The 22,135-nt window shown below is 42.0% G+C and overlaps 1 long non-coding RNA gene across 1 annotated transcript in view; it reads left to right on the forward strand.

Moving 5' to 3' along the window:
* The first annotated feature begins 221 nt into the window (after nt 1–221).
* The window catches only part of LOC140655407 (uncharacterized), a 191,965-nt gene continuing 170,051 nt past the window's right edge, over nt 222–22,135 (forward strand). Inside the window, exons 1-2 of the long non-coding RNA XR_012043769.1 lie at nt 222–342; nt 2,735–2,830. This is a non-coding gene — a long non-coding RNA (uncharacterized lncRNA). The remainder of the gene's footprint in view (nt 343–2,734; nt 2,831–22,135) is intronic.

Raw genomic sequence — 22,135 nt, forward strand, 5'->3', positions numbered from 1 at the left:
ATATTCTCTTCCCTGCCAAGCGCAAGAGATGCATTCCCTGATGAAAACAGCACACTTGCGAGTGTTTGGGCAAGGCTGCCCAGCTCCTTGGGGTGCTTCTCCCTAGCCAAAGCTCTTGTCAGGTGGAAGCACCACGTGGGGGACGTTCCGCAAGCTGCTGTCTTCGCAAAAGTTGGGAGCTGCATGCAGAGTCTCCTGGCTCCGTTTCTTCTGGTGATTTGGAGGGCTGCTCTATGTTAGGGCGGCCTCAGGCTCTTAGAGAAGCCGCAGCAGAGCCACGCTGCGGGGCAGGACTGCGGCTTTTTCCCTGCTTGCTGGCTGCAGTCCCCCTTCCCCAGTCAGGTGAGCTGCTCATCGATTTACTTGGTTCCGACAAGGACAGTAGGTGCTTCCTGGAGCAGTTTTGGAGAATTAATTCCTTGATGCCAGGTGCTTCTCCTTCATAAAAATCCTAAAGCAGCAAGGCATAGTTATTCTCCGACTCATGGTCCTCAGTAATGTGTTGCTAAATACCAAACAAATGAGCCTGATTCTGCCTTTGGCGGTACCAGGAAAAATCCAGAGTAATGCCAGCTGGGTAGGGAACATCACTCCACACTCACTCCAGTGTCACTAAGAGTAGAGTCTGTTTCCATTGTTTATTTCTGTTTAAATGTATATACATTCCTCCCTTGACATTGTATGGATATACTTCATTGTAGGAGTATTCACTGTCTTTGAATTCTTCTACTTTTGACTGGTTTTTGCTGCACTTATCCATACATTAACTGAAACTAATCAACTATGCTGCATTATCTGTCCTCCAATCTGTGGTTTTACCTTAGTTTGGGAAATAGTTTGAAAATCCCCCAACAAGCCTCCAATTTCTAGGATGGGTTTCAACTTGTGTGACCCCACTATATAAAGGGCATGCTGAAAATGCAGCTGCTTCTGGGGCAGGTACATGGTGGAAATTGGATTACATTAGCAGTGAAGTGGAGGGGGAATTTTTTAAGAAAATGAAACAGCACATGTAAAGCCCCTAGAAATTAACAATCTTTCAAGCTAAGAGAAACAATTGCCATTACCTTGTCTGACCTAACTTCCCTCGTCAATTCTTGACTGAACTCGAACAGAACTTCCTAATTTATGTTATGAGAGCATATGAGGTTCTACCAGCTTTTCCCACAGGTAGTTCATGGCACCCTATTAGTCATCAGAATTTAAGGATTTATTTGTTTTGCCTCGGTCTGCTTTGTAGTTTCCTTGACTTGCTTGGAAACCTTGAGGCTCATGAGAAGTTTTGAGAGTTCTCAGATGCCATCAATTCAGACAATTTGTAAATCCTTACAAATCCTATGATTTGTAAACCATAGGTTTCAGAACAACAACAGACAGGACCGCTGTTTGGGTTTTTTTCTACTACAAATACTTTGAAGTTGACTATCAATCTGGCTGATGATCAGGGCAGTCCATCCTGGGGGTAATGAAGGGAGGGGAAAACCACACTGGGCTTTGAAGCAGAGGGCTGAGAAAATCCAAGTTAAAATACCACTAAAATTCTCCTATAACTACTTAGACTTGTCTCTTTTAGCATACTTTGCTGCAATTTAATATTTCACCTTCTCACCTTACTCTAATCCAAAATGATGTAAGAAGGCAGTTCCTTTTTTTTTCATTTACACTAATGGAAGATGACCAGTATTGTAGTATTGGTAATAGGTACCGGAACAAATATGGCACCTAATAGCTCCCCAATATAAAGTTAAATTCAGAGGGTTTTGACCTAAAGCTCAACAAAAACTCCACAGGGATTCCCTATACAAACACACAAAACACACCCTTCACCAAGGGTCCAGGCGGAAGGGAGCGACATTGCAGGAAATTGTTCTTGGGGAGCCCTTCTACTCGCCAGTCACAGGCTGCTGCAAACCAGGGAGGTTAACACATCATCTAATTATTTGATGGGATTCATATTCTTTCACAAACGTGATGAATAATGCACGTGTGTTGAATCAAGCCAGAGGAAAATTGTCCCTTCTCCAGCTTATTATTAACTCCTTGTTGTATAACGTACTTGAAATAAGTTTGCTCTGTGGCATTTTAATATGTGGGTGGATGATATTTGTATGTGAGTAATTTTAACAGTTACACATGCTTCTCTTTTCTATTTGAATTGAAATTAGAGAACAAAAAAGTATCCTTTCCACCTGGTTTTGCCCCCTGCTTAATACAGGCATGTTCCCTACAATGGGTAGTCTGCAGTTTTTGTCTGCTCTAGCTTTGAAAGGCTGCTGTGATGGGGCTTAATCTGAAGAAAGGAGCTCATTACTGGGATGTGTTTCTTGATATTCTGGCCTTATTTCCCATTTTTTTAGTTAATCCTATCACACGTTCATATGTGTCCTTGAGACTGTTCAAAATATTTTCTCTTCCCTGTTGTGAAGCCTAGAATATCAGTGCATAGCTTTAATTTTTGTCCACTGCTTTTATTCTTACTAAACCAAACTGCATTTTAATTGTGATTTATCTTCAGTCCTCTACAGAGACCCATTTCGGCAATGTAGAATAAGTGTATTTTGAGAAAAAAGTTCTCCCCCCCCCCCCCCCCCCTTTTAAACAGCAATGAGTGTTCATGCTCAAAGCCTTAAAGAAATTTAAACAACTGCTGTACACCCCTTTGAAAGCACACACCGCTCTCAGATTTTCTGCTCCAACCAAAGGAGACTCCAACTCTCCAATTCCAATTTTGCAGGAGCTTCGGAGGGTTGCTGCTTTTCAGGACGACGAGCAAGACTGGGGTCCTGGAGCCCTCTGCTGGGTGTATTATAGAAGGCAGGCAACTGAAAGCGTAAGTCATTAAACTCTGAAAATGCTATTGCCGTGCTCTCATATTTCTTTCCCAGTTGATTACAAATGTGCTTAATTTGAAATCCAAAAGATGTTTCTTTCCGTTGCTCCTGGGAAAACTCCTGATACAATTTCAGAGTCTTACAGGTAAATTAATCTGCATCTCGAGGTTACAATTAGATTTATTAGAGCCTTTTTGTCTTTACTCTTCCTTGGTAACAGGAAAGTTCTACGCGCATATTTCCTTGGGTTTTTTTGTCACTCTTTGCCTCCTTTTATTTACTGCTACATTTACATCTTATCACAGTAACAAAGGTCTTGTAGTCAAATAACAGACAATCCTGAGGTTGTCTGTGACAAACGAATCTGTTTCATTCCTGTATTGTGACTTATTTAGCTTTCTAGTGTTCACAGGTATAAAAACTTTCTTTTTTTTTAGTGACAGAGAAATGAGCAATTTATCTAAAAATAAATAGCAAAGTACTTGAATAATAAGTAAATGAATAATTTGTCTGTCATCTTTCTGTCAGGGAACTCATTGTGCTTTACATTTGTGTCTTATAATTTTAAATACAGTAGGCTGGAGCACAGAAAGATGACATGTATTTCCAAAAGTCTCAGTATGAGTCTGTGGCAGAGCCAGAAAAAGGAATCAGGAATTTGTGTTCTCTGACTCATCCTACAGTTAGAAGTGTGCTACTTAGGAGCATTTCTGAGGATGTGAAAAAAACAAAATAATTGGGGAACAAAGGGTTTTTTTCAGTGTCTGATTACAACATGTTGAGCAAAGCTAGTCTATAAGGGGCCAGGGTGTCTCGAGCTGCTCCTTCGACTTGGCCAACTGTAAAGGAGCAGTAAGAAGATGATACTGAAGAGCCCTGAAGAGGCTTTTGTTCTGCAAAAGGCCCTGTTATATAGGATGGTGATGTACTTAAGCCAGTGGAAAAAGTAATTCTAAAGTTGATGGTAGTTATAGCAAAAAGAACTTCCCAGCTGACAATGTCAGATGATCCCACAGCTAGGAGGAGCTTTTAGACTGCTACGTATTTGAACATGGTGTCCTGGGTGCAGATCTTGTAAGTGCTGCGTGCTCTACATTGGACAGCTTTTCTGAGCTTCTTGTAGGTGTAGCTAGTTAAGAGTTCAGTAATAGGCTGGGTCTTAGTCATTGCATATGACTCTCACAATGCACACTTTTTTTTATTTTTTGGCAAGTGTGATACAGGGCTTTCTCAGTACTATTTCTAGCCTTCGGCAACAGTCTGCTGCCGATGTATCTTGTGTTGTTCTAAAGCAACGGACATTTGCAGCATCAGTAGTGTTGTGATTTCTTGCATTTTACCTGTGAATGCAGGCCCTACTGCCAAGAAGAACTTTCTGACCCTAGAATACTTCTTCTCAGCCATGTGCTAACGTAGATAGTGGACAGTTTGCCAGGCCAAGGCCAAACTGTTTTAAATTTAATTTATTGGAAGCTTGTTAGTTTGTCATGTGTATTATAGATAAAATATTGACAGGATCTGTTCTTCTGTTGCATTCATATGTGAATTTTTGTCATTTTTGTCTTCTATTTTTTGTAGCAGCTAACTCAGCCAGAATTCAAGTGTGAAGGCTTTCCCTAATTTAGAGGAATTTTAAGAACTGGACAATTATGCTACATATCTAGCTATATTTGAACATGTCTCTGAATTTACATAATAAATGCCTGACTTTTGCAGTTGGCAGAACTAAAATATGGAGAGGATCAGAACATGATTTAAGCCCTCTGTCTTACTGCTATCTCTAATTTCTTTTGTTCAGATGTATTTCTTTTGTTGGGATATAATGGGAAAAATCTAACTAACTATTTCTATACTGGAAAGAGCTCAGGACACTTGGGTTCTGATCTCCACCTCCCTCTGTCTTTAGGTATTATCCTCATTTCACAGATGGACAAAGTAAAACAAGCAACATTTGTCCTTTTTTTCTTAAAACCCTTTAAGATCTGCTACTGAAAAATGTATTAAAAAGCTACTTCTTATATAATTATGTAGCTTTTCTTTAACATATCCAACCACTTCATCTCAGGCAGGCTGAAAAGAGGAAGCGTACTCAGCTGGGATAATGTACCTGCCTGCAGAGCATTCTGATTAAATTATACACCATAAAATTATACTTGAGTAAATCACGTAATAAAAAAAAATAATAAAAAAAAAGGATGCTGCCTTCAGGAGTTCCTCAAGAGCTCCAGGCAATTTGTGTCTTTTGGATTCTGATGGCTGTTATTTCTGATCTCTGGAAAATATTCCCTGGATGTGCATTCAGTTCCTTTTCTTCTTTTGATGCCCTGCTCTTGGAAGGTTCTGCTTTTTAGATTTGACTGGCACATAGAAGAAGAGGGAAAACGAGTTTGAAAAAATAGGGTTAGGAGGCAAATTTGTTCTGAGCAGCAGTGAACAAAAGTTGCAGTATCTGAGAGCAGGCATGGCCTTTGAAGAAATGCTTAGTAATTTCAATCAGATTTCCCTAGGTACCTATTAGTAAAACCACTGTAACAAGTGTACAGTGGAGGGTGAATGTTGTTAAATAGAACTTGCCATCTTCTAGTGTGGGCTGTATAGAAATTGTCCTCTTCATACAGCACGGTCTGGTTAACCAGAAGGGTAAGTTCACTCCCTTTTTTATTTTACTGTACTACTGATTGCTTCCCCTGGAATCCATTAATCCTGCCGTTTACGAGAGAGGCGCACTCACTTCCCTGAGGTAGCCCAGTTATTTTGCTTGTTGTCCAAGGCGGAGTCCTTGACCCTGGGTTGTGGGCAGCAGGTGGACTGATGTGCGTGAGAACCCCGGCAGAGCAGAGAAACTGCCGAGGGGTGCTGGCGAGGAGCAGTGCAGCAGCCGGGCACTAGATGCCACTCTGAGGCCGCAGTAGGAGCTTTGCAACGCTGCAGCATCCCGGTGGCGCGGGCTAGGAGCGTCAGCGCCCGGGAAGCCCCGTGTGGGAGGGAGGCAAGGCCGTGCTCCTTGCATGCCCCTCCAGTGACGCTAACAGAACAAACAGCGAAAAGGTGAATCAGGGGCCACCGGTAGTGGATTCAGCCCCCGTGTGAGTCAGGGCCAACAGCAGGTGCTTCAGATGGGAACTAAACCCCCAGAGTTAGCAAATAATCTCCCAGCTTCAATGGCTTTGTGCACAGGTGTCCTCACTTCTGACCTATTAGCCAGATGGGCTCGGAAGGAAGGAGGAAGAGCGAGGTGAAAGGGCAGTTATAGCTCACTGGATGGGATTTCATGAGAGTTTAAGGATGGTCTGAAGACCTGTGGCTCTTAGAGTATTTCTGCTGGTACGGTCCCTCTGCAGGTAGGTTTATAAAAGTCTGTGATTGATAGAAATGCAGTTGACAGTCCCCTCCTTCGCTGTTCCCACACGTCCTAAATGTTGCAGCATTGTACTGAGAACCAGACATCAAAACTGTCTATAATCTGACTAAAATAATAATGGGCATGAGTCACAAACCTCAGCATGGGTTTTGCATAGCTCAGAGAATGCAGAAGTATCTGAAGAAAGGTTTAGCTTATTGTCAGGATAAAGGCTAGTTGTGGAGTTTGGATTCAGATCAAGGCTGAAATGTGAACTGAAGTTTTGATGGGGCAGCACCTTTTCTGGGAAGTGAGTCTGCTTTACTGAACAATTTGAAAGTGAACACTTTCTGTGAATGACCCAGACCATACATCTTTTAAGAAATACTCTCTGTTCATACAGCGTAATGTTAGCAACATGAACACGTTGCTTCAAAGTACTGAAGAAGCTTCCTGAATAGGGGTAGTGAAAGCAAAGAAAGATGTATATATATATATATTTATATATATCTCTCTCATTTTATATGGAAGGATTTACCAATGTAACATCAGAGTTTTGAGTTAACTGTGTGGCTTGTAGTTCTCAGCCTTGAAGATGAATACATGTCAATCTGGAGGAAACAGGAAGGGCTAAATCCTTGTAAAAATCCTAGTCATTGATGTGTATTATTTCTCTTCAATTACTTGGTATTCCTACATAATCAGGAATAGCACGCAATGCATTGCTAAGTGAGTTACGTTGGTCTCAAATAGCAGGGTTACAGAGAAAATAAGATCTTCGCTGCTATTAGCTACAGGAGTTTTTTAGGCAGGAATGGTAGAGGTACATGACTCTCAGCTGAGTTTTTTACAGTGCTAACTTCCCAGGAACACTAGCATTGCTTTGGTGGCCTGTAGTCTTGTGCACCCCTCCCATATGAACTGTGATTGGATCCAACCTTGTTATGGTAGAGGTGTGTGGGGAATTTGACCTTAACAAAGTAGTCAAAAAGAATTGCTCTTGGCAAAGTGCAAGTATAATGCCTTGTCTGGCTGTTTTATTCTCTGTACCGATTGGTCTATACAAAGAATAAATATCTGTTACAACACATACCTGTTTGAGTTAGCTCAAATGGTAGAGGATTGTATTTTTGGCGCTGAAGTTCCTGTATTTGCTCCTTGCTGACCAGTTTAAACATCTGTTACGTGGGGGTCATAAACCTTACTAGTGAAACATAGCCAGCACGGGCTAGAAATTCTGTGGCACTTCAGTAGCCTGGTAAAATGGTTTCTAGTAAAAAGTAACAGAAAAAAATATTCTGTCTCTCCTGCCACTGCCTATCTTCTGGAAAAATTACCTTCTAGCAGAGTGATTGTTCAGTAATGGATAGAAAGCTCATATGTATTTTTCTGTGTACCTATGAGTATGTGAAGGTATATTGTCCTATGGTTGTCTAACCCCACTAAGTAATACATCTGTGGTCCCCTAGGTGTGCGAACTAAAGCCTGTGTACTTATCTAAGGCAGGATGTTGGGTCAGTTTCTGTTTTCCCTAACTTGAATTTAAATGCAGAAGTGACTACTTTGAAGTGGAGCATTCTCAGGTATTAAGGAAGGAGTTTGGTCTTTCGTATTTAAATTACACTGCCATTGCACACACTCTTCTATCCATGAAGCCACCCAAGTCCTAACCTGGAATTTCAAGGTTTTCTGTCGGCAACATCCATCTTCTGTGGCCCTCCTCATATTAGCATTGATCTACAGGGGAAATAGAGAACACGGCTGTGTTTATTATATACCCAGCTGCAATTTCTGTTCTAGTGATTGAGTGTACATACAGAATTTTTGAAACATGGCCATTCTAACTTATTTTGTCTTCCTGTCAATAGCATGGCACTTGTCCAAATTATGGATCGATATCAGCTGATCTTTTTATGTTAAACTGTAATGAAGTTGCCTCTCTTATTGGAGATGTGATCTTGCTTCAGGCAATGCTTTTAACTGAGAACTTTTGGGATGGAAATGGGGGAGAGGGGAAACAGAAGTGGAGGAAAGAGTGGGGAGGAATGAGCAAAAGCCGGGGGGAGAATAGCAGCAGAAAAAGAAAGAGGTAGGAACAGAGGAAGAGGGACTGGGTTATGAAGCGAACGGCTTGTTAGGACCTGTACTAGCATGGGTAAGAACTCTGCTCTGTTGTTCAAAGTACTGTCAAAAAGCCAGTGGTAGACACTGGGAATGAAAGCCTGGCTCTCTTGAAATCTCAGGCAATGTTACCTTTACATTCTATTTGTGGTTGCCTCACTCATTTCATACAGTTTGTAAAATCAAATAATTTAAAGAACAGAGGAAAAACAGGATGAGGCAAGGAGTGGGGAATGAGAGATGTAAAAGGGGATACCGGATCAGCCATTCTTTCCATTGCAAGGAAGCAGTACAGGATCATCTCTACAGTGACTTCTCCAGGTCTTTATCTAGCTCTGAAGAGTTTCAGGATATCTGTGTTGTGCACTAGGTGTAGCACAGAGTAGGTAAATGCCTATCATTTCATAGTGCTGCCCCTGCTTTTACTTTAATCGCTTTCTTGGACAAAATGTAGAGGGGAACTTTTGTAATCCCAGTTCTAGGGTAAAAGGTTTGTGGAAGAAAGAGATGGTGTGTCAGGCTTTTAGAAGAGTCTGTGGGGGAGTGTAATTTTCTTCTGTTGCCAAGAGAGGAACTTGGTGAGTATGGAACTGATAGTCAATGGCTGAAGTTAACACACACTTTCCTTTCTAGGAGCAAAGTGATGCTGGTATTTTGGTCTTTTTCATGAGGCATTTAAAAATAAGTTGGTTTCTTTAATGGCCTCTCCCACAACTGTCTCTGAGCCACTCTCTGTTGCACCTCAGTTTTGGTTGCTCTATGGATATGTGCAAGCTGGAGAACCCAGAAATGCTTCAGAGTCCAAGTGTGTCTGTGTGTGTCCCATATGGGAAGGGAGAGTGAAGCCTGAGCATACACCAGTTTATACACCAGTTCCCCCTAGTTTCTCTGCAGAGGCAGGTAGGCACACTAATAGGGAGGAGCTGTGGCACACAGTAGCCTGGTCCCTGAGCTGGCTGACAGGAGGATGGGGAGCCTGGGGGGCATTGAAGCAAGGACCTCGTGCTCAGAGTAAATGCAGCCAGTCTTGCATTCTAGCTCTCCTCTACAGAGTACCTGGAGTTCCCTGGAGGTATTCTTCCACTGAATCTCCCTTGATGTGTAGTCCCAACCAGCAGAGCTTTACTTTTATATAATTGTATGTAAAAGATTGTTAGTTTCTTATGTAGTTTCTACTTTCTCTTTCTCTTGTCCTGATCTCTTTCAGCCCTACAAAGCAGGATAGGAAAAACAGCAAAACACATCCATACAGGTATATATCATTTTTTATCTGTAAGAGTCTCCTCTAATACCTTTTCCTTTCATTATCTCGCCCTCCTCCCTTGGAAGGATATTTCACTGCTGTTTTGTCTTGGCAATTCCACAATTTGCTTGGTGAACTATATGAAAGTACTATTAGAAGAAAAATTCTGAACCATCTTACCCCACAGTGCATAGACATGAACAGAGTCTGCGATAAAAAGAGAAGGAATCTTTTTATGAAAGTAATTCTCAAACTGGAGTTATCCAAGAGCTCTGCTTAACTAAGGGAGGCTTAACTTGTAGGAGGCCTAAGCTTTTTTGCTCTTATATGATACTCACATTCAGCCTGTTCTTTATTCTCTTCCTCTTTTTTTCATATTACATTTTACCACAGTTTCTGCTCTCTTCTCCCCCCCCACCCCCCCCCACCCCCCCCCCCGTACCGGTTTATAGCTCTTTCTGGGTCAGGAAGCTGTGTATGTATGTCCTTCTAAATGTTATTATTACTCTTATTTACTTCACGGTAGGATCTAGAATGACCCATACAAGCACAGAGTGTTGGATTTGAGAAACATATGGCCAGATCTTCATAAGACCTGAAAATGTTTGGGTTGGGCAGATCGAAAAACTGAGATAAGTAAGGGATACTGAGGAACAAAGCAAATGGTTTGTTTACAGTCAGACAACTGAGTTTGGAATTGAATTTATATTGCACAGTCTCATATGGATACCTTTAATTCCAAGGATATTCTTTCCTTCTTGGAGCCTTAAGCAAAGAATACCTAAACAAGACTATATCTAAATATCTCAAGAAACTTTCCTGGTTTTTAGGGCATTGGTGAGTGAGGGCAGTGTTATTATTCCAGTTCTGCAGGTAAAGTACTGAGGCACAAAGACAGTAATGTAAATCTGCATTTTAAGTTCTTGCCCTATCATTCTATCTTAGACAAAAAATTATTTGTTCTACATCTTCTATGTTTTATTTCTGAACTGTTTCATATACAGAATAAATGTCAGCTTGGACAATTGTGCAGACTGTTGGATAAAGACGGTTTGTGAAACTGGAAAGGGGTAAACTCAGTTGTAGTCTAACTTTACTGGTAGTAAAAGAGTTACACCACCAATGAATTTGCCCCACTACTTTGGAATTAGGTAAAAAGAAGAGGGGCAGTCATAACTGTTGGAGCATTATATGGGAGAATTGTATGCATTACAAGGGAACAAAAATGATAGAATTGTAGTTCAGAGTCTCGTCTGTCTTCTATTAGCAAACAGGTTACCATAACTGGTTTAAACCTATTCCTGGTAAAATTCAATTGATTCCAGTGGATTTATACCAGGGATGAATTTATTCTTCAGTTTGCATAGTTTTCAAGCTCAGAAGGACTATTAGCTTGTATACTGTGGCCTACTGCATACTACAGGCTGTAGAATTTCACCCAGTTATTCAGGATCAAACCTAGTAACTGGTATGTTTTAAAAAAAGGCATCTTTCTGCACTGAAAATTCTCAAGAAATGGAGGAAGCGCTGTTGGAAGCTTGCTCCAGTGATCAGTTGTTCTTTTTATTGAACAAGGCCGGGACTTTGGTTCTGTTCCTAATTCCGTGGCAGTCAAACTTCCTCTCTGTGCCTTAATTTCCCTGTCTATAGCTTGGAGATAGGATATTTAATCTCATCTGGAAGCAAACTTAAAATCCACAGCAGAAGACTGATAAATGTGAATAAAATATCACTCTGTGATTGTATTCAGCTCTCTCCTCTATCCTTTTTGTTCTTCTGTGTTTCTCATTTTGCTTTTCCCATCCATAGGTCTCTGATATTTTCATTGAAGGCAGTAAATGATGTGCTGACCTTCTACTGTCTTTTGATTGTATCTACTAAAATTTTATCTACATTTTCTTAAATAAAAACACAAATTAAAACAATTTTAGAGAAAATCGCATACATTTGAATAGAGAAAATACCAAGTTAGCCTTTCATTTGTTCATAATACAGCACTTCAAGAACATGTTTTTTTGCTGTTATTTACGTAGCTGTGTAATGAGACAGGAAGTTCAGGAGGTTTTTTGTTCCATGTTACGTTTCAGCTTTCTTTTAGTAATTACTGCAGCAAATCTGTCTGCTGAAGATCTCATAGCTGTGTCACTTCAACTTTTGGGATAATCATGGCAATGCTGAAGTTGGAATTCAGATTTTGTGTCTCAAAACACATAGTTTCAAGTGCCCAGAGACAGTGGTATATAGGGCTTGTGTTAGGTTTCTACCCAGGAGAGCTGGTGGCCTGCAACCCAGGGACTTGGTTCTGGATTGTCTCCTGTTTCAGGTTGGGCATTTGTAGCTCTTGGTGCCAGTATAAAAGAGAACTGACTGATGTTTTCCTTGTTGATAAGTTTTAGGGATAGGGACTGACAGCTGGAGGCTGTGTAAAGAAAGGACCCATAACCAAATGGACCCATGGGATATAGGCACTTCATTAGAGTTCAATATTATAGTGACAGGTACCTTAGAAGTGAGATCTAAAGATTAGATTATATGGCAAATGGAAGTCCCAGTTTCCAAGTGTGATTTGCTGTCAGTAATGGTGTCGTGGGCATGAATGTCTTGAGCAATATATACATCACTGACAGGAAAGGCTCAGGAAGAGAGTGCAACCTCTCTGCTTCTTATCTTGGTTTGGCATTTTATTAGATGCTAGGATCACCTTAGTCCCTATTGTTTCCACAAACAATATGAGGCTCTTGCCTGCAGACTGCTTTATGAAGGGTTGGCCCCTCTCAAGCCCTACCAACAAGGGCTCTGTAGTTGCTCTTGCTCCCCTGTTATTTGCCAACCAAGAGATACCACACGATCACTGTCATCTTTGCCTCTGTAGGTCTTAGAGATTGGTAACGGTTGCTATTTTCCCCGTACCTTCTTGGTGCTTTTCCTGTTTCCTCTTCAGCTGATACTCCTAGATCCTTCTCTCCTGTTCCTGATGGTTTGGAAGGCTTGGTCCTGGGGGCTTGTCCTGCCTCTCCAGTGTTCCCCTTGCCTGGTGCTGCCCTGTTGCAGCCTTGGTCCCCGGGGGTTTGTGTGTCCTGCCTCTCCAGCGTTTGCCTTGCCTGGTGCAGCATTCAAGCGACACCTTAATAAAAAGCTTTCCTCCCTTATCTCCTCTCCGCTGCTGTGTCACTGGGCTGGGGATCGGGTTCCCATCTCTTTCACACGCACACCTGGTCATAAAACACTGGGTTTGTTTTTAACCTCAAACCAGGGAGCTTTAATTAAAGAGACAGTGACCTCTTTTATGAGTTTGCTCGCATAGGGTTTCAGGGCTATTGTCACATACAGCTCACATAACAGAGCACCATCGCACAAAGCTCCATTTACACATCATTCCCTGGCTTTTTTCCTCTCCTCTTTTTGTTTTCCAAACGCAGAAGGAGGTTGTTTTCTTGTTTACCCCTAGGCGAAGTTGCCTCTCATGTTAGTAGCCTATGGCTAACAGTCTCTTTGAAGAGAACCTACCTTTCTTACTAACAACACGTAGATGTCATTAGACTTGGAGAAATGTTATTCTTTAATCTATGCAGGAAATCATCTTCCTCTCCCTAAATTTGCTGGATATGAATGACTAGTTAGAACGGATCTCACCCTCTGCTCCATTCTCCTTAGATAGTTCTCATACCTGTATAATGGAATTTTTGTGTTTCTTATGACAAATACTTCTCAGTATTCACTGTTGTATTTGCTTGTATTCATTAATTTTCAGGTGCTATAAGTAGTCGATAGCAACAAATAGAATTTTTTATATATACTCAAGAATGATATGTGCAGGGACAGGCAGAAAAACTTGTCCACAGTTTTATACAGAATAGTTTACATGTAATTTACAGAAAAATGTGCAAAGACACATGTATTCCCATGCACATATATTCAAAGATACACAAACAGAAAGACACACAGGAGCATGTACACAGACCAGAACATATTTGGGGTATGCAGACTTCTAAAAAAGGCACTCATGCACAGAAAAGACACAGCTGGGACACGGAGACAAGCAACCACATAACTGGTGGAATACAGAAGCACAAACAGAAGATACACACACAGAAGAAAAATACATGTGGAAGAGTGTAGGTGCCCCCAGAGAACGCCCTGTACATAGACCTTCAGAAGCAGGTACAAGGATAAGTCTGCAGCAAAACATATGTAGAAACTTACACATGCCCAATAACTCTGTAAGTCATATATAAGGTAGTGTGAACACATACAGCATGTTCAGGTGCTGGAACTTTCACTGAATTGCGCAATCTCTTTGCTTTCAATGGCATGGCTTTCAGTAAAAGCTCACTAATATGATAAAAAATTACACGGTTTAGCTGCAAAGATTGTAGATGTGAGAACATGTGCCCTTACACATACAGATATGTAGATATATATTGATGCAAATACAGATACTTTTTTTTTTACTTAATATATTAATACAGATTTGCCTAGACACAAATATACCACACACACAGACCCTTAGACACACAGATATACCCACGTCTATGTTCATTGAGAGAGACTCACTCAATATCTGTGTATGTGTGTGTTGGGAGAGGGTCATAACCTCCTCCATTCTTCTCCTGAAGGGGTTTGGATAATGAAGGGAAAAGAAATGAGGCCTGGGGCTAATTTGTAGTGGCATTTCCTGGCCTCTCTTCTGCCAATGAAGCTCCGTTTCATCTTTAGCCTTATCAATTCTGCAGTCATGTGGCTTTCCGCTTGGACGCCTCTGTCTCTTCACCCTCCTCCCCAATCTCCGATGCTAATGGAAACTTCGTTAATGCCATTAATCTGCTGACTGGGACAAGTCAAAAACATATCCACACAATCCAAGCCAGGGCTGCAAGTGTCCTGGGGCTGCCAAACAGAGGCACCCCCTGTGTTCATTGCATTCCTGAAAGAACTTCATATTGATTTCTTTCTTTCTTTCCTTCTCTGCTTTCTTCCTTGACGACATCGCATCCTTCAGAACAGGCACCAAGTAGATGGCCTTTTCTTCCTGATCCCTCATAATGATATTTCTGCAAGAATCCTCTCCCTACCCTTTCCCTAGTTGTAGTGCTAGTGCCTTCCTTCGGTGCCCCCTCATGGCAGCCTTTTTTTTCTTATGCTGTTTTTGGTGACGGACTTGTTACTGGTATTTTTTCCTCTTGCCTAGTAGAATTTCATAACTAACCAAATGTTGTGAGAACCTGCTTGAACTGGGCTAAAATAAAAAGCATTCCACTCTACCTTGATATTGGCTGATGAGATACAGGCAAGTGTTTCATTATCCAACCACTGTTTTTTATTGATTGTGCAGTTGCCACCAGTTCTGTACTTGAAGGGCTGTGATGTTGGGGTGCCCTGTCCTCTGAAATGTTCTGAGCTTCCCTAAATCACTTTTGGGGAGTGAGGGCATATCATTGCTTTGCATTTTACTAGTATGCTGGGTTCTGTAATGCTTCACCATTGCCTCCTATCACAACTGAGTATCATTTTCGGTAACGTACCATTCTCTTAGCTACGACTTCAACTTTCCCTGCCAGTGCAGCACACCTGCAGAAACTCACAGCTCTGAGTGATGACTCACTGTCTCCTTATGCCATAGTATTGTCCAGAGGTAGAGCATGTGGAAGTTCCACATGTCAGGATGATGCTGGATGAGGTCTCACTGAGAATAGAAAATAGACTCTGTTTGATACTTGTTTTAGGAGAAATTTTCTGTGATAATCAGAGTTCATAGCCAGCTCTTGAGAATGTCAGGATGTTGAGTGATCTGTATTTGATCTAGGAATCTTTGTATACATAAATGAAATAGTGACAGTGGAGGAGGAAAAGACAGCTAGGAAAGGCATGCCGTCAGAGTTGTGACATATGGATATGTTTAGAAAAAAAGCATCAAATTGATGAAAACAAGGAGAGAAGTTGGCAGTTCACCATGAGCTTTGATGATGTCAGGCTCAATCTGGAATGATATGGGCCATGACAGAAGGCTGAGCCTTAGTTGCCACCTTCACACAGACATCACAGTAAAAAGGGATTGTTTTACAAGGAGAGAAGACAAAGAAGTTTCAAGTTCTTCAGTCCTGGCAGGGGTTGAAGTCAAAAGTTCATCCTTATGTAGTTTTGGGTACAGAGAATGCATGTCACTTCCCACCAGCTAGGAGATGCTCCACTGAACAGAGCATCTTCCTCCTCCAGCCAGTTGTGGGATGAGACATACTTTTCATCTTCAGGGAAGATGAATGCATTGCACTGTCTGATATAGAAGAATTGGTACCATGCTTGGTTTTTGGGCATCACTGAATGAGAGAGGAGGGAAAAAAAGGAAGAGAGTGTGTTACATCTTGGTATAAAAGAACAAAGGCAGCTGGGATACTCAGTGCCCCAAAATTCCTAGTTAGATGAGTGGGACAGTATCTGTAAACCTAAGACCAGTACCTGCTGGGGCACTTTCAGAGCCCCAGTGAAAGCAGAGAACTAAAATAAAATACTTGTAGCCTTAGCAAGTGTCAGGGCAGTTAACAGCTCATACAAGAACACTCTTTTTGGTTCAGCTGTTAAGTTTTCCTTCCCTTCTTCATATCCTGTGACTGGGGATTTAAAATGGAAAAGTGCTTGGGGGAAAAAAAATAAAGTGCTCATGGCGAAGAGAAGTCTAGTGCTCTGGGAGATGCTGGTAGGAAATTTTTAGCGTCTTTTTACTGAGTATGCCTTAAGGAAGATACCAGTACCTAAGTTAATTTCTTATCTGGCATAGCACAACAATAATACACAGCCTGTGATGCTGCAGTGGTTATCATGTGCGAATCCTGGAGTCTGTGCCACGTGCATGGAGGGAATGATTGTGCCACACCGTCCTGTAGTATATCCATTACTAAGAAAAGGATCTTCAAGAGAGTGAGTAGTTTGTGTGCACCAAGCTGCTCCATTCCAGGGGGCACCTTAATATAGAACCAGACGCACCAGGCAACTGAGCCCTATCCTAGATATAACGTTGTCCTGTCCAGTGACCTCAGCAAGTCGTTTCATCTCTTTGTTTGTCTAGACTTTTCCTGTTTAGTCCAGTCATATCACAAACTTCTTGAATAAGAAGTTTCCTCTTCCTGTGTGTGCATCCAGCAAGGGAGATGGTCCTCATCTTGGCTGAAGTGTCTCAATACTACAGTAATATAACAACCTATGCCTCCATATGGCAGGAATTGTGCATTAGACTGAGAAGTAAAAGGTGCTTTGGGTTTCTGTCTGGTGCCAAGAAATAAATCAATTCAGCAAAGCCTGCATTAGCTACCTTGGGTACTGGGAGCATCCCAGCTGTGGCAGCATAGAGCCTATTGAGGTTAAATTTGGATCATGTCATGATGTAGCCTTCATGCTGGGAAAGAAGTTTAAAATGTCAGTGTTGTATGTCTTCTGACCGATCCTATTTGAATGCCACTGCTATGCACAAAACTTCTGCTGCCCACTGGTTGGTACGCTCTGACCCATCTTTTGCTCAGTCTTTTCTAACTGCTAGCCTCGCAGGAGCTGTCATACTGCTTTGCAGGTTCTGCCCAGCTTCCATTTTGCCATGGAAAATGTTCCAAAAGAGGTGGTGAATGCAGTTTTTGAGTGAAACAGTATTTTTTTTGCAGTCATGATGCTCTAAAGAGAAGGAGTAGATAAAGTTTGTAGGTTGAAATAATGTCAATATATCCATTGATCTAAAAAACAGGCTTTTTTCTACCTTGTCCTGTTTTGTTTATTACAAGATATTTTTTTTTAATGAAGTCTGTGAGGTGGTAGTCAGGCAATGTAGCTTTTGTTTCTGCTTCTGTACAAATGTGCGTTTTGATCGTGAGAAGACATACTCTGTCTTTGCATTACCCAAATATAAAGTGAGGAAGACAACAATTCCTTCTCGCGTTCTTTTCTGTCTTATCTAATGTAGACTTGCCCAGTGTCCCTTTCTAGCCAGTGAGCCACAGCCTGGGTTGATGAGCTGCTCTTGTCTCTGTTAAGCTTTTTTGCGCAGGCTGCGTGGGCTTCTGGGTTTAGATCCACCGGCTGGAAACCCACCCATATTCAAACATCTCTTTAGCTTATCTTTTAACTGCATATGTGTAGTACTTGGTGTGTTGTGATGTTGGTATGCTTCTGTATCACTGAGGGATAAACAAAAACGTAGTATTGTAGTGTGCTCTTTTTTCTGCCTACCTTTATAGTACTACTATCTTTGCTTTCCTCTTATATAAATTTGATTTCATTCTACTGATAAATGTCCTGTGAGTAATCCTTAAGCTTTCCTTGGGACACCCCCCCCCCCCCCCCCCCCCATTTTGATGAGTACAGCTGTTTCTGGTGGTAACTGCAGCAAAGAGCTGAAGGCTTTGTTGCTCTAAATTCAACAATGATGGAACAAAATCTGCGGAGTGGCCTTGCCTGGAAACATTTGGGCCTACCAGTTCATGGCAAGTGAAAATTGATGTGATTCATCACAAAATGTAGTACATTTTTTGATACAGAGGGCAGAGAATTAGAAATTCCCACAAACACAAATGAATCTATGTTTTAAAATCCTTGCAGTCAGTAAGGAAAGAAACTTCTTTGCTTTAATGAAAGCACAATAAAAAGTAATACTTGTAGAGTTTATTTAATTCAAAGATGCCAGGCTCATTAGACAACTGATGATAGAACATGATTCCGCCTCTAATTAGTAGGTAAGAATCATGTTTACTACTTTCGAACTACAGTCACTTCTAAGATGGGATGTTGAAGATGTTTAACTTAAATCCCCACAAACCATGGGGGGCAAATTAGGACAGGAAAAATAGAAGAGAAGGGATACAACAGAGGGAAAGAGTCATCATCCTTACAACCCTTGCCAAAAAGAACAGTCTTGTAAAGTCTTGCAACAAAAATGTTGCAAGAACCTCTGTTTTACAGTCTTAGTGGAAAGTCTTTAAGTCCTGCAGCATGGTGCCTCCTACCACCAATTGGAGACACCAGCTCACTGCTTTAGCAGCACTGCTGTACACAGCACAGCTCTTTGGGGGACTACGAGGCAGTGAGCCGGCCAGTCTTACTTCACTTATGAGAACTGACAGGATCACAGCACAAATGACTCCAAACCACTCTGCTTGGCCTGTAGGTGTTTAAATGGAGGCAAAATCCTACCCTCTGTTTCCCCAGAAAGCTGATAGGTGAATGCCATTGACTTGAAAGGGAACAGGTTTACGCTTTGTTTTTGCAGTAGGTGCAAGGGAATGGTGGTTCTTGTTTATAAGAACTTGCAAAAGCTGCTTAGTTTCATGTAAAAAAGCTGACCAAATCGGGTACTGAGCGCTTAAAACTGCAGTAGAAATCTTTACCCTGAAAAGCCTATAGTCCAAACTGTTGGTTTTGAATCTGATTCATGAAGCCATGGTAGGCAATCTGCAGCTACTCCTTGGTATCCCCTTCAACTGCAATGTTCACCAACTCATCAGTTCTTGTGTCTGTGCTGGAATGTAAGAATAAAGTTTGAGAGCTATCGCTCCATTAGTCCAAATTCTTGGGCACTCCTAATTTAAGCAGGCAAAGGAGGTAGTGTTAAATGTGTTTGAGAAAGTGTATAAATCTCCTGGTTAGATCACAATTAATGGTTGATTTTTCTGCCTCACACATGAACACATCTGCTCACTGAAACTTCAACTGATATCCTCTTCAGAGGCACATCTCTTTTGTGGATGGGCCTGAAGAGAATTTATGAAAAAAATGTTTCTTTGCAGTACTGAAAGAAGAGCTATAAGAGAAGCTGGAGGTTGGCACTGTAGCAACTGCTGCTCTAGGGTACTGTTCTGGGCTTTGGTGCTAACAAGGAACAAACACGCTTTTCTTTTTTTGGGTTTTGTGGTGGTGGTGGTGGGGTTTTTTTGTTTTGTTTTTGTTGCTCCTTATACCACAGCTGAGGGGATGGCACCTTTGCTGTTCTAAACTCCATCTAGATTGCGTTGCTGAAAGCCACTGTGGTTTGTAGTTTGGTTGCCTATATGAAATAAATGTGCTGGTCTCAGGCAATTTCCTCAGACAGCCCTATGGGTGACAATAATGGTAATTTAGTTGTTTATTTCAGGTTCTTCTGAAGTGGGGTCATGAAGGAGGGTTTGTCCTATTGCTGCTCTTATTTTATGATCTCTTTAAAGGACAGAGGAGGATCAGGACTTGGGATAAAGTCCTAAGACTGACCTCGATGTCCAGAGCTCCAGCCTGACCTTAAATCCACACAGAGAACAGTTACCAGACACTTTGTGATGTGAGTCTGGGCTCCGCTTTTCATCTGACAGAGCAGCAGTTTAGGAATCAGCACTCTGTTTGCCCTACTTACCCCGGTACTAGCTTCTAACACAGGAAAGCTGTTGGCACAGGCACCAGACTGTCACTTTTGTGCCCGAGGGAGGAAAGAGAGGAGTCCTCACCCCATCTTCCTTTTCAGACAGTCTCCAGGAGTTTTGGAAGGAGCTTTTTACAAGCCCTCTTCTATTGTTGGCCAGGAGACAAAGGATGGAGGAGCTGGATTTAAGCATAATGACGTGAGCTCCTCCATGCAGAAAAACCCAGCTGAGAGACCCCCCCTGCTCCACACACACACAAAAAAAGGAAGAAAGGGGGAGAAAATCTTTGAAAATAACTAATTAAAGTTGTTTTAGCCTCTCTCTCTCCCCTCCAAGGGCGCCTAATCTCACAGGGGGCAGAGGGGGAGAGAGGCAAGAGGAACAATGAGAACCATCCCCCCCTTCTCTACACCCCACCTCCTGGTCTCTGAGGTTTTAAAACAAGAGGCCACTTTAAGTTAATGAGCTATCAGCTGACTGGGAGAAGTCTCTAATGAAGCCTGATGTTCACACATTCCCCGGCTTGCTGAATAGGCCTCTGCCAACCCCATAACTGTCAGAAAGTTTCATTCATAAAATCCACATGCTGGGGGTGGCGGTAATGGGGGCAGGGAGGGAGCTGGGTGGAGATGGAAGCAGGGGAGTGTGGGGTGGAGGTCTCCATATGGAGCAGTCAGCCCCAGAGGCCAAACAGGAACATGCATGGCTGGGACTGGCAGGCTGGAGGATCCCAGAGACCCAACTCCACTCTCAATTGTCTGGCTAGTAATTAGGAAGATCCTCCACAGGGTTCTGGAGGACATTGAAGTCTGTGGGGATAATTAGTGAAGATTTGGGGGATGTTCTAGCTGTTATGTCACCAGCTTTGCTAGGGCCACAGGGGCAAGTGATGGTGGGATGAAGCCTAGGAGTCTGGGGCTTTGCTGTGTGGGCCATGTTTTGCTGAGCCTCACGTCTCCTGGCAGGACTTTAGGAGCTGTGTTTGTGGGGTTCATTGGGGGAAGGAGAGTGGGAACACAGGGAAGATTCTAGAGGAAAAGGTATAACACTGGGGGAGGAAGGAAAAGTCATGTTTACTTTAACATAAATAAACTTAGTGGTGGTGTGTGCTGGAGCTGATTCTCCTGGGATAGTGCACATGCTTTTGGCAAGAGCAAAGAGGAAAGATGTAGGTACATGGTCAAAAACTGTTTTCCTCTAAGGGCTGGACTATGGTTTGAGCAGTGAATCAGCATTGTAATCAAAGACCACTGTATTCTTGTGGCCTGCAAGTTTTGACACGAGACACCTCCAGGTCTTTCCTGAAGTTCTGAGCAGCAATGTCAAGCCTAGATTTCTTTTGGGAGTTGTTGGATTTAACGGCCTGAGCACAGGAATAAGATCTTACAGCACTGGACGTCTATCTCTCTCTTTGAAACTTGCTTCTCTGGTGTATTTGTTTAATCAGTTACAAAAAAATAAGGCTATACAATTCAAGGCAGGAAATGTTCTGAAGACGATGGGGCCCCCTTTTGGTCCTTTCCCCTTCCCCAAGTCAGTATGCACAGCAGGACCAGGGCATAATTGTTAAGTGTCACTTAAATTTCAGTTGTGCCAAAAGGCACAGTTAAATGAGAGACAGTCTCTGCCTCGGGGAGCTTGCAATGTAAATACATGATTCGGACTGAGTGGAAAAAACCACCTACGAGTCTCATTCAAAAACCACTGAAATAATAGTAGGAGGTTTGTTAACTCTAATGAGCTTTGAAATATGATCATCTGCCTGGTATTACACAGGGTGTCTGAATCCAGGGCTCTGAAGTCAAATCCTACCCAGGACATAACTACAAGGTCAATTTTGTTGATACATTTCTTGTATATACTATAAAGAGAAAGGGATGGGATTTTGCAAACTATATTGAGAAATTAGGGGTGAATATTCTTGACACACAGGACAGCATGTGCAGGGGGCATAGGTGGCATTAAGAGCATTGGATTCTGTGAAAAGATGAATATGTTGGGAAAGCAGCTGCCTTTAGAGGTTTCTATGGACTGGAGTACTAAAATGAGTCATGAGTCAATGCCGTAATATTTCATTCAGTAAAACCTCTGGCTTCCCATCTATTTTGTCCTATCACTGAAATTTCACTAGAGTAGTGTGAGGAACTGTGTGGCTCTTTGCATATGGGAGGGGCAGTGCTGGAGAGGATATAACTGGGACTTGACAGTAAACTGCAAAGGCTGTAGTATAGTTGAA

The sequence above is a fragment of the Ciconia boyciana genome, chromosome 8 (genome assembly GCF_034638445.1).
Source record: "Ciconia boyciana chromosome 8, ASM3463844v1, whole genome shotgun sequence".
Lineage (NCBI taxonomy): Eukaryota > Metazoa > Chordata > Aves > Ciconiiformes > Ciconiidae > Ciconia > Ciconia boyciana.